The following is a 13137-nucleotide window of genomic DNA, read 5'->3' on the forward strand; positions in this document are numbered from 1 at the left end:
AGGAGGTAAGGAATGCAAATGAGCTCTTAACAAGCTCTGCCTCTAATCCCACCAGATGTAAGGCAGCTCCGCCACATATTCTCCCCCCCCCCCCCCCCCCCATAAAGGCTGTAGGACTTTTCACATTACATAACCCCCCTCCAGGGTCTAAAGGTCCTATATTTGGAAACATCTGGGGCCACCTCAGCAGTGGGCATACCATGTACATCTCCTCTACATGAGGTTGTTGACCTCTCTCTCTGGAAGGTCTGTCATCTGTTTTCTCTCAATCACTATTGCACAGCTCATCACCCTGGGCTTGTGAAAGTTTTAGTTCAGCCATTGCAAACAGACATTCACAATTGCTGGGGTTTGCTTTCCGTCCTGGGATGTGGAGCAAAACGGATCCATCATGACCCACAATGCAAGTCAATGGGGACGAATCCATTTTCTCTGACACAATAGAAAACGGATCCGCCCCCATTGACTTTCAATGGAGTTTATGACGGGTCTGTCTTGGCAATGTTACAGATAATACAGCCGGATCCGTTGATAACGGATGCAGACAGTTGTATCATCAGTAACGGAAGCGTTTTTGCGGAACCCTGCCGGATCCAGCAAAAACACTAGTGTGAAAGTAGACTCACCTGCCAGCGTCATTACCCATTTCCTGAAACAAAGGCAGGTTAGATATATAAACAGTAATGTGATGTTGCTACTATAACAGTTGTGTCTCTTTTCCATCAGACACCTTTTCATTTAACCAGTTGTTGTCCATGAGTCCATTAGACTTTTTAAGTCCATGTTGCACAGTCAACAGAAACCCGCCTAGTTTCACTATGCTCAGGACTCTTTTCTAGCAACTTCTCCGGTTGCACTTTTGTTTGGTCACAATTCAGACTGCCCGATAGCGAGACTCCACCCGCCATTACCTCACGGACTTTTAGCTGAGAGTCCTCTGGCTTGTCCCTTTTAGGTAGCGAAACAGCATGCTCTGCAGCCTGATCTGGGACCTTGTCTCCCTCCCACAACTGCCAGAAATATGGGAAGTCTCTGCCCAGTCTAAACTCCGCTCTAAGCTCAGCAGACTTCAACAGTTCATGTTGTACAGTTCCATAATCCGTCACAAAGGTAAGAAATACAGTCTTACCAGTTTCTGGACGCGTCTTAAGGAACATCAGTACCTCTGGAAGTACCTGTGACACTCTTTGGCAACAATCCAGCTCCACCAAAAGTGGGATTCCACCCACCAACAATTTGCATGTCTTGCTCTGCAATTCCTGTGGCCTCCTGACCAAAGGACAATCCGATGCACACTTTCCCACTTGACGGCATCTCCAGTAGGCCTCCCTCTGGTGCTGGACAGCTGCACGCTGTAGTGGTTGGTTGCTCCTAGCAACGGCATTATGGCACCTCCACACGTCCTCTCTAGGACTCTGTACACATTTGCAGGGAACATATGAACTCCTAAGAGCAGAGCCAATCTCCATCTCACTTTTCTTCCATTGGTTGCCCTTAGCAATGGCACCCATCACCTTTACCTATGGAACGCTAGGTACATCACTGACACCTTGGACCTTTACAAAGTGTCCACTCAGCGGCGAAGACTTTGTCTCCAGGGCCAACTGCTGTTGCGCTTCCAAAGCTTCATGCTCTGCATCAAACCGCACCATTTCACTTTGGGTGTAACCAATCAGTGTGGCCATGCTTTCCTGCTGCTTTATCCGCCACAACCGCCTGGCATATTCCTCCATGAGACCCATGCCAACAGACTTTTCAGCAAACAAGTCCACTTTAAAGGAGTTCTGCAGTTTGTTTAAACTGATAATCTATTCTCTGGATAGATCATCAGCATCTGATCGGCGGGGGTCCGACACCCGGGACCCCCGCCGATCAGCTGTTTAAGAAAGCAGCGGCGTGGCCTTCTCACTGTATACCACTGGCCCAGTGACGTTGCGACTAGTATCAACTGGTCTGGGCGCAGCTAAGCTCCGTTTACTTGAATGGCGCTTATCCCCACCCAGGCAAGTTGATACTTGTCATGACATCACTGGGCCAGGGGTAAACAGCTTTTCCACAATAGGCTTCAGGCTCTTAAACCCCTTAAGGACTGGTCTCATTTTCACCTTTAAGGACCAGGCAATTTTTTGCAAATCTGACCAGTGTCACTTTATGTGGTGATAACTTTAAAACGCTTTTACTTATCCAGGCCATTCTGAGATAGTTTTTTCATCACATATTGTACTTCATGACACTGGTAAAATGGAGTTAAAAAAAATCATTTTTATTTATAAAATATGGAAAAATTGGCAAATTTCCAAGTTTCAATTTCTCTACTTCTATAATACATATTAATACCTACAAAAACAGTAATTACTTTACATTTCCCATATGTCTACTTGTTAGAATCATTTTGGGAATGACATTTTATTTTTGGGGGACGTTACAAGGCATAGAAGTAAATCTTTAAATTTCTCCGAAATTTTCAAAAAAACAACTTTTTAACCAACATCTTTGCGGGATGAGGTGACGGTTAGATTGGTACTATTTTGGTGGGCGTACGCCTCTTTGATCACTTGCTGTTGTACATTTTGTGATGTAAGGTGACAATTTTTTTTTATTTAGCACAGTTTTAATTTTTTATGGTGTTCATCTGAGGGGTTAGGTCATGTGATCTGATTATAGAGCTGGTCGATATGGACGCGATACCTAATTTGTCTATATGTCTTTTCCCTATTTTTTACAATTTTTGGGGGGAAAAGGACACCTTTTTTTTCACTCTTGAAACTTTTAATTTTATAAACTTTTTTTCCACTTTATTATTTTGTCCCACTCTGGGACTTCAACATTACAGGGTCTGATTCCTGTTTCAATGCAGCACGATACATCTGTATTGTGCTGTATTGAACTGTAAGTGTCTTACACTAAGACGCTAACAGTTGCCTAGGAGACCCAGCCTGGGGGCTGGGCCTCTTAGGCCTCCGTACATGCCAGGCCCCAAGCCTTGGAATGACTTGGGGCTGCCATGGCAACCATCGAGTCCCCGCCACAGCAGCGCAGGGACCGATGGATGAGGTGAGGGAGCGCAAACCTCCTATAAGCCGCGGTCAGCCCTGACAACGGCACTGACAACGGCATCATCACCGATGCTGGTGGATGCAGCAGGGATCCGGCTGATCGCGGCACCGCACGTGGGGGAATAGAAGGATCGCAGGACGAGAATGCTCGTCCTCTAGCGCTAAGTGCCTGCGATATAGGACGAGCATTCTCGCCCTGGGTCGTTAAGGGGTTAAGCTCCACAGCACCCAGCTTAGCGTGCCATTTTTTTTGCCCGTATCCTCCACCATATGTAACAACTTGGGGTCAACGCCGTCTTCTCCGCTTAGACGGTTAGCATACCTTAAGAAGCCACTCCAACACTGCACATTTGGATGCACACTGGTCACAACCAGCTTTATTGTCACTTTTACAGGCATCAAAACATAACCCATAAACATAAATCCTCGGCCATCTGGCCCCTGACTACGCAGCAGTTTTCCCTCTCTCATGAGTTTGGTCATGCTTTTGAACTAATGGTGGTCTGTTGATGACACTATTATGGGGGATCTGTGAATGACGCACTGTTATGTGGGCACCTGTGGATGGCATGACACTGCTATCTGTGGATGACAAATAGCATCCACAGATCCCCCCACAACAGTGTCCCTGTGCAGTGTGAATGACCCCCAATACAGGGGGTGTGGGCCGGCATCTAGTTTTGTAATGGCAGTGGGGCCCAGTGCAGTCACTGTATTCCATTGCACCGGGCCCTGCTCACTATAGTAATCCGATCTAAGTGTAGGCATTGTTTAACTAAATAATTAATCTTCACTCCAGCAGCCTGTACTACCTTACTTACTAACTTCCGTAGCAGGCAGGAGGCAGGAGGGCAGGAGGCTGTAGCGTAACTCACTACGTCATGCACCCGCGCCGCCTGCTTTATTCATAAAGTGGAAGGAGCAGGCACGTGACGTAGTGAGTTGCGCTACAGCCGCCCGCCCTCCTGCCTCCTACGGAAGTTAGTAAGTACGGTAGTACAGGCTGCTGGAATGAAGATTAAGGTGGAATGCACACGGCTGTGGAACAAGGACGCGAGTGGTCCGTGGTATCCCGGCCTGGCATCCTGCTGACAGCAGGAGCGCACGGCGTCATTGGTTGCTATGACACCATGCGCTTCATGCCGCCGTACTACAGTAATACACTGGTATGATCTATACGAGTGTATTACTGTAGTGCAGCGGCAGCATGAAGTGCACGCCGTCATAGCAACCAATGACGCCGTGCGCTCCTGCTGTCAGGAGGATGCCAGGCCGGGATACCACGGACCACTCACGTCCGTGTTCCACGGCCGTGTGCATTCGGCCTAGTTCTATTGTTAAACAATGCCTACACTTAGATAAGAATTACTACAGTGAGCGGGGCCCGATGCAATAGAATACAGTGACTGCACCGGGCCCCGCTGCCATTCCTAAACCAGATGCCGGCCCCCAGCCCCTCCTCCTTTCCCGATGATGCAGCGTCAAGCCGCACTGTGCAGCATGCGGTCGGCGGTGAATCAGTGTAAACTGCAGCTTTCGCCCCATAAGACGCACTGCCATATTGCCCCCCATCCAGATAGTTAACTTTTAAGGCCCCCAAAATGGACCCCTACTGACACGACTGAAAGTTTTGGGGACTTTTCCTAAGCATGGGCATTATAAAAAAACAACAATACATTCGTATTGGAACAAAGATGTTCTTTATCACACCCCTCTTCACTGTCCCGGACCCATTTCGAAGCTATTCAAAGATTTCTAAACTTCAGCAATAATAATGGATGCCCACCCCAGAGCGACCCCAGTTATGACAGACTCTCTAAAATTAGGCCAGTGGTTGACCACTACAATTCCAAATTTGGTCAAGTATACACCTCCCAAAAATGCCACTCAGTGGACGAATCATTGGTCCACTTCAAAGGCCGATTACATTTCCGCCAGTACCTACCCAATAAAAGGGCTAGGTATGGCGTGAAGTTGTATAAGGCCTGTGAAAGTGTTTCCGGCTATACATTGCGCTTTCGTATTTAAGAGGGAAAGATTCAAAAATTGAGCCACCCGATTCTGGGTATGGAAGTGGGAAGATCGTATGGGATTTAGTCCACCCCCTGTTGGACCACGGATACCATCTATATTTGGACAACTTTTACAATAGTGTCCCTCTCCTGAAGTGCCTTGCTGCCAGAGGCATAGGCACATGTGGCACAATTAGAAGAAATCAAAAAGGGCTCCCTAAATCCTTTATAGATCAGACAGTGCGTTGCGGGGAAAGCAAGGCTGTTTGCTCAGAAAATTTGATGTTGCTAAAATACAAGGACAAACAGGATGTTCTTATGTTGACTACCCTCCATGCAGATCAGTCCACCCCAGTCCCAGTCCGAGGAACCACAGAGCAGAACATCAAGCCTGTGTATCCAGGATTACAACAAGTTCATGGGTGGAGTGGATCTTTCAGACCAGGTACTAAAGCCCTACAGTGCCTTAAGAAAATCTAAGGTGTGGTACAAAAAATTAGCTGTGTACCTAACCCAAGTGTCACTATATAATGCCTTTGTCATCCATAGAACAGCAGGTCATGGGGGGGACCTTCTTGGAATTTCAGGAAAAAAATAAAAGAAAATGATTTTTGGCGTTCAGGAAGAGAGGGCAGTATTTCAGTCAGCAGTGCTTCTGAGGTATCAATAGTACATGGGCAGCATTGCCCTGGAGTACTTCCCCTAACAGAAAAAAAAAAAAAAAAAAGGCGATCCCAAAAAAGGGTCGGTTAGAGGGACTAGGAAAGACACCACTCACTACTGTCAGACCTGCCCCTCTAAACCAGGACTCATTGGAGAGTGCTTTCAAGTTTATCACACCTCCAATGATATCCATTAAGTCCATTTCTTAATTAATCCATAGGAAGACATTTTCAATTTAGTATTTTTCCATTTGGCAATCCAATGACTCCCCCCAAAAAACAAACAAAAAAACAAAACACTTAAAAATTCCCATTATACCCCTAGATGAATACATTGAAGGGTGTCAATTTTATTAAATGGGGCATTTCTTCAATTTTCTATTATGTTCTGGCACCCCTAGAGCCTCGTTTTTTTTGTGGTTTTCACTGTCATGGTGCCTCAGGGTGTCTTCAAATGCGACATGGTGACTGAAAAAAATTCCAGCAAAATCTGCCCTCCAAAAGCAAGCACTGTGTTCCTCCCATTCTGAGCCCATACAGAAGGCTACAAGCACATATGGGGCATTTCCTGAATGGGGACAAAATGAGGAACACATACTGGGGTGCATTTTCTCCTTTAACCCCTTGTATTAAACAAAAAATAAAAAAAATTACAAAATAAAAATAAAGGATCTGCTAGTAATTTTTTTTATAAATGTGCGCTTAGAAATCATTTAAAGGGAACCTGTCACCCAAAAATCGCCTATTAAGCTGTTTACAGTAGGGATCGACCGATATTGATTTTTTAGGGCCGATACCGATACCGATAATTTTATGAGCTTTCAGGCCGATAGCCGATAATTTATACCGATATTCTGGGAATTTTCATTTTTGAAAAAAAAATTAAAATTCCCACAAATCTGCTGAAAATGAATGTTTATTGTTAATGTGTATTTTTATTTTTTTTGTAAATCTTTCTTTTTCATTTATATTTAATATTTTGGTGTTTTTATTTTTAAACTAACTTTTAGCCCCCTTAGGGACTAGAACCCTTGTCCTATTCACCCTGATAGAGATCTATCAGGGTGAATAGGAGCTTACACTGTCCCTGCTGCTGTTTGCTTTGTGCACACAGCAGCATGGAGCTTACCATGACAGCCAGGGCTTCAATAGCGTCCTGGCTGCCATGGTAACCGATCGGAGCCCCAGCATTACACTGCTGGGGCTCCGATCGGAGGAGCAGGGGAGAGGGAATCCTGTGGGGGGCGCACTGCTGCTTAATACTGGGGGGCTTGGGGGGGGCGCACTGCGCCACCAATGCCTAATATTGGGGGGGCGCACTGCGCCACCAATGTCTGATACTGGGGGGCTTGGGGGGGCGCACTGCGCCACCAATGAAGCTTAATCTCTAATTTATTCATATACAGGAGGCGGGAGCTGCAGTATCACATAGCCGGCTCCCGACCTCTATGACAAGTAGCTGCGATCCGCGGCACCTGAGGAGTTAACTACCGCAGATCGCAGCTACAGCTCATAGAGGCCGGGAGCCGGCTATGTGATCCTGCAGCTCCCGCCTCCTGTATATGAATTAATGTGAGATTAAGCTTCATTGGTGGCGTAGTGGCCATAGCTCCTCCCCTCCTCTTGTCCCCTGTCCTCCCATTGGCTGGAGCGGCAGCAGCACAGGGGGAGGAGACACTGCTCCTTCTCCCCTGTGCTGCTGCTGAGGGAACACGGAGAGCGCTGTCAGCAGCGCGATCTGTGTTCCCAGGACGTTATCGGAATATCGGCAAAATAAATGCCGATACCGATAACGTTCAAAATCCTGAATATCGGCCGATAATATCGGTAAATCCGATAATCGGTCGATCCCTAGTTTACAGTACCTTATAGTGCTGTATACTCGTTTCTTGATGCACTTTTTGTTCGTTTTCCCGCATGTCTGCTCATTCAGAAATCGATGTTATATTCAGCTGCTGCCCCGTGCTTCAAGTCAGGCTTGAAGTCACGGGGGCAGCGGCCTCGGCGTCTTACATGGCCCTCTCCCCGCCCCCTGCCTCTGTTACTGACAGCCGAACTCCGAATCCGGGACCGCGCTCAACGGCCTCATGCGCAGTAAAGGGCGGCAGGAGCGCGGTCCCGGCTGCCGCGCGTACTACGCGCCGTCTTACTTTCACCGCACTGCGCATGCGCCCGACATCCTGTATCAAACGCGCCCGCGCCCAGATGCCGCGCCCGCGCTCTAGAGCCCTGCTGTGCGCCCATACATCATTTTTTGAGCACACATGGGGTGTTGCCGTTTTCGGGGAGAAATGGGTAACAAAATGTCGGTTGCATTTTGTCCTGTTACCCCTTGTCACAGCCAAGTGTTTCCTAATTCTGTGAAATGCCTGAGTGTTCACTACACACCTTGAAATATTCCCGTACTGTAGTTTCTAGAATGGGGTCACTTTTTTGGGGATTCCACTGTAGGGCCATCTCAAAGTGTCTTCATATGCGACATAGCTCCCAATTACCATTCCAGCTAAATCCGCTCTCCAAAAGCCATATGGTGCTCCTACTCTGAAGCCTGCTGCGTGCCCATACATCAGTTTTTGAGCATACATGGGGTGTTTCTGTAAACTCCAGATTCAGGGTAATCGATTGAGTTTTGTTTGGCTGTTAACCCTTGATGTGTTGCAGAAAAAAAAAAAATGTGATAAAAAGTGAAATTTTGAAATGTAATTCCCATTTTCCTTTAATTCTCATGGGTCACCTAAAGGGTTAACAACGTTTGTAAAATAAGTTTTGAATAGCTAGAGGGGTGTAATTTCTAAATTGGGGTGATTTATGGGTGGTTTCCAGGGCTCGAGTCCTGCGGGAACGGTGTTCCTGCACTTTTCATAGCAGGAACGCCGTTCCCTTTCAGGGCAGTCTTTAACGAACACCAGGCAAAAGGACCAGGAATCGGTGAATGCTTTGTACTCACCGCTTCCTGGTCCTCTGTAGGTAAGGCTTGAAGTTAAAATATACCATCGGATTGGAGAAAACTCTGATCCGATGGTATATTGTAAATCCGAGGCGTTCCCATAGTGATGGGGACGCTGCATCATTGGTATTAAAATGATTGGTGGGCAGTGCGCCCTCCCCACTAATAAAATCATTGGTGGGCAGTGCCCCTTCCCAGTATTAAAATCATTGTTAGGCAGTGCCCCCCCCCCCCTTCCCAGTATCAAAATCATTGGTGGGCAGTGCGCTCCCCCATCATTGGTGGCAGCGGCAGTTTTGATCAGAGTCCCAGCAGTCTAATGCTGGGGCTCCGATCGGCTACCATGGCAGCCAGGACGCTACTGAAGTCCTGTCTGCCATGGCCAGTTACTCTGCAGCAATATACTTACATGCGCTGTGGCCGGCCAGCGCTTCTTCTTCTTGTAACTTACAGGTCTGTGCGGCGCATTGATATAAGCAAAAGCAATGCGCCGCAGAGACCTGTGAGTTACAAGAAGAAGGAGTGCCGTCCGGCCACAGCGCATGTAAGTATAATGCTGACTAACTGACCATGGCAGCCAGACAGGACTTCAGTAGCGTCCTGGCTGCCATGGTAATCAATCAGAGCCCCAGCATTACACTGCTGGGACTCCAATCGGAACTGCCGCTGCCACCAAAATGATGGGGGGTACAATATGGCGGCAGGCTCTCTGGGGGCAATAAGGCGGCAGGCTCTGTGGGGGGGCAATAAGGCGGCAGGCTCTGTGGGGCTGATGGAGAGGCTACTGGGGGCTGATGGAGAGGCTACTGGGGGCTGATGGAGAGGCATGAGGCTCTTATCTGAGGTCTGATTGGGGGTCATTCATATTGGGGTCTGAGCTGAGGTGTTATCTGAGGTCTGATTAACATTGGGGGTCTGATTGGTGGTCTGACCTGAGGTATAATTTTTTTTTTTTCCCCCGGAGCAGCTTGGAGAAAAAAGGCCTCACAGTCTCCCACACTTCTTCTGCCCGGGCAAGCCAGCACCCCTGAGTCTTCAGAACTGTAAGTAAATTATATATAAAGGGAGCTTATAATATGAAAGAGACTAATTAAGTCTGAACAGACTTATAGCGCAATTCTAGCTTTTGTTTACGTTTTATGTTGCACTGAATTTTCTGCAAAATTATATATTTATTTTTTATCAGGGGGGGGGGGGTCAGGGTGGCAGTGGATCTTGGGTGAGTTCCCCCACTTTTTTTCCCAGGACTTGACCCCTGGTGGTTTCTAATATGTAAGCCCCAGAAAGTGACTTAATAACTTAACAGGTCCTGAAAAAATTGGGTTTTCAAAATTCTTAAAAAATTTAAGATTTGCTTCTAAACCTTCTAATGTCCCAAAAAAATAAAATTTAATTTTCAAAATGATCCAAAACATGAAGTAGACATATGGGGAATGTAAAGTAATAACTATTTTTGTAGGTATTACTATCTATTATGAAAATATAATATAAAAATGAAATATTTTGACTCAATTTTACCACTGCCATGAAGTACAATAAGTGACGAGAAAACAATTTCAGAATGGCTTGGATAAGTAAAAGCGCTTTAACCCCTTAAGGACCAGGCTCATTTTCACCTTAAGGACCAGGCCATTTTTTGCAAATCTGACCAGTGTCACTTTAAGTGCTGATAACTTTAAAACGCTTTTACTTATACAGGCCATTCTGAGATTGTTTTTTCGTCACATATTGTACTTCATGACACTGGTAAAATAAAGTCAAAAAAATTAATTTTTTTGCATAATAAAATACCTAATTTACCAAAAATTAGGAAAAATTAGCAAATTTCAAAGTTTCAGTTTCTCTACTTCTGTAATACATAGTAATACCCCCAAAAATTGTGATGACTTAACATTCCCCATATGTCTACTTCATGTTTGAATTATTTTGGGAATGATATTTTATTTTTTGGGGATGTTACAAGGCTTAGAAGTTTAGAAGCAAATCTTGAAATTTTTCAGAAATTTACAAAAACCCAATTTTTAGGGACCACTACAGCTCTGAAGTCACTTTGCGAGGCTTACATAATAGAAACCGCCCAAAAATGACCCCATTCTATAAACTACACCCCTCAAGGTATTCAAAACTGATTTTACAAACTCTGTTAACCCTTTAGGTGTTGCACAAGAGTTATTGGCAAATGGGGATGAAATTTGAGAATTTCATTTTTTTGCCTAATTTTCCATTTTAACCCATTTTTTCCACTAACAAAGCAAGGGTTAACAGCCAAACAAGACTGTATCTTTATTGCCCTGACTCTGCCGTTTACAGAAACACCCCATATGTGGCCGTAAACTACTGTACGGCCACACAGCGGCGCGTAGAGGGAAAGGTGCGCCGTATGGTTTTTGGAAGCCAGATTTTGCTGGACAGTTTTTTTGACACCATGTCCCATTTGAAGCCCCCTGATGCACCCCTAGAGTAGAAACTCCATAAAAGTGACCCCATCTAAGTAACTACACCTCTCAAGGTATTCAAAACTGATTTTACAAACTTCGTTAACCCTTTAGGTGTTGCACAAGAGTTATTGGCAAATGGGGATGAAATTTGAGAATTTCATTTTTTTGCCTAATTTTCCATTTTAACCCATTTTTTCCACTAACAAAGCAAGGGTTAACAGCCAAACAAGACTGTATCTTTATTGCCCTGACTCTGCCGTTTACAGAAACACCCCATATGTGGCCGTAAACTACTGTACGGCCACACAGCGGGGCGTAGAGGGAAAGGTGCGCCGTATGGTTTTTGGAAGCCAGATTTTGCTGGACAGTTTTTTTGACACCATGTCCCATTTGAAGCCCCCCTGATGCACCCCTAGAGTAGAAACTCCATAAAAGTGACCCCATCTAAGAAACTACACCCCTCAAGGTATTCAAAACTGATTTTACAAACTTTGTTAACCCTTTAGGTGTTGCACAAGATTTAATGGAAAATAGAGATACAATTTCAAAATTTCACTTTTTTGGCAGATTTTCCATTTTAATATTTTTTTTCCAGTTACAAAGCAAGGGTTAACAGCCAAACAAAACTCATTATTTATGGCCCTGATTCTGTAGTTTACAGAAACACCTCATATGTGGTTGTAGACCGCTGTACGGGCAAACGGCAGGGCGCAGAAGGAAAGGAATGCCATACGGTTTTTGGAAGGCAGATTTTGCTGGACTGGTTTTTTGACACCATGTCCCATTTGAAGCCCCCCTGATGCACCCCTAGATTAGAAACTCCAAAAAAGTGACCCCATTTTAGAAAGTACGGAATAGGGTGGCAGTATTGTTGGTACTAGTTCAGGGTAGATATGATTTTTGGTTGCTCTATATTACACTTTTTGTGCGGCAAGGTAACAAGAAATAGCTTTTTTGGCACGTTTTTTTTTTGTTATTTACAACATTCATCTGACAGGTTAGATCACGTGGTAATTTTATAGAGCAGGTTGTCACGGACGCAGCGATACCTAATATGTATACAATTTTTTTTATTTATGTAAGTTTTATACAATAACTTTATTTTTAAAACCAAAAAATTGTTTAGTGTCTCCATAGTCTGAGAGCCATAGTTTTTTCAGTTTTTGGGCGATTATCTTGAGTAGGGTCTAATTTTTTGCGGGATGAGATGACAGTTTGATTGGCACTATTTTGGGGTGCATATGACTTTTTGATCGCTTGCTATTACACTTTTTGTGACGTAAGATGGCAAAAAATTGCTTTTTTTACACCGTTTTTTTTTTTTTTTTTACGGTGGTCACCTGAGGGGTTAGGTCATGTGATATTTATATAGAGCCGGTCGATACGGACGCGGCAATACCTAATATGTATACTTTATTTTTATTTATGTAGGTTTTACACAATGATTTTATTTTTTAAACAAAAAAAATGATGTTTTAGTGTTTCCATAGTCTAAGAGCCATAGTTTTTTCAGTTTTTGGGCGATTATCTTGAGTAGGGTCTCATTTTTTGCGGGATGAGATGACGGTTTGATTGGTACTATTTTGGCGTACATGCGACTTTTTTGATCACTTTTATTACCTTTTTTGGGAAGTAAGGTGGGCAAAATTTCAATTTTCTCATAGTTTTTATTTTTTTATTTTTATGGCGTTCACTGTGCGGGGAAAGTAACATGACCGTTTTATAGATCAGGTCGTTACGGACGCAGCGATACCTAATATGTATAGTTTATTTTATTTTTTTAATTTTTATTCAGTGATAAATGTTTTTTTTTTTTATCTTAACTTTTTTCACTTATTTTTTTTATTTTTTGACCCAGACCCACTTGGTTCTTGAAGATCCAGTGGGTCTGATGTCTGTAAAATACAGTACAGAACCTATATAGGGTTCTGCACTGTATTTTACTTACACTGAACAGATCTATGCTTTCAGCACAGATCTGTTCAGCACCATGGACAGCAGGACGCCTGAGCAGGCGTCCTG

The 13137-nt window shown here is 44.6% G+C and overlaps 1 protein-coding gene across 2 annotated transcripts in view; it reads right to left on the minus strand.

The window, feature by feature from the left end:
- The window catches only part of CEP170 (centrosomal protein 170), a 194936-nt gene that overhangs the window by 161444 nt on the left and 20355 nt on the right, over positions 1-13137 (minus strand). The gene's annotated exons all lie outside the window — the stretch shown is intronic.

This window comes from Bufo gargarizans, chromosome 4 (genome assembly GCF_014858855.1).
Source record: "Bufo gargarizans isolate SCDJY-AF-19 chromosome 4, ASM1485885v1, whole genome shotgun sequence".
Lineage (NCBI taxonomy): Eukaryota > Metazoa > Chordata > Amphibia > Anura > Bufonidae > Bufo > Bufo gargarizans.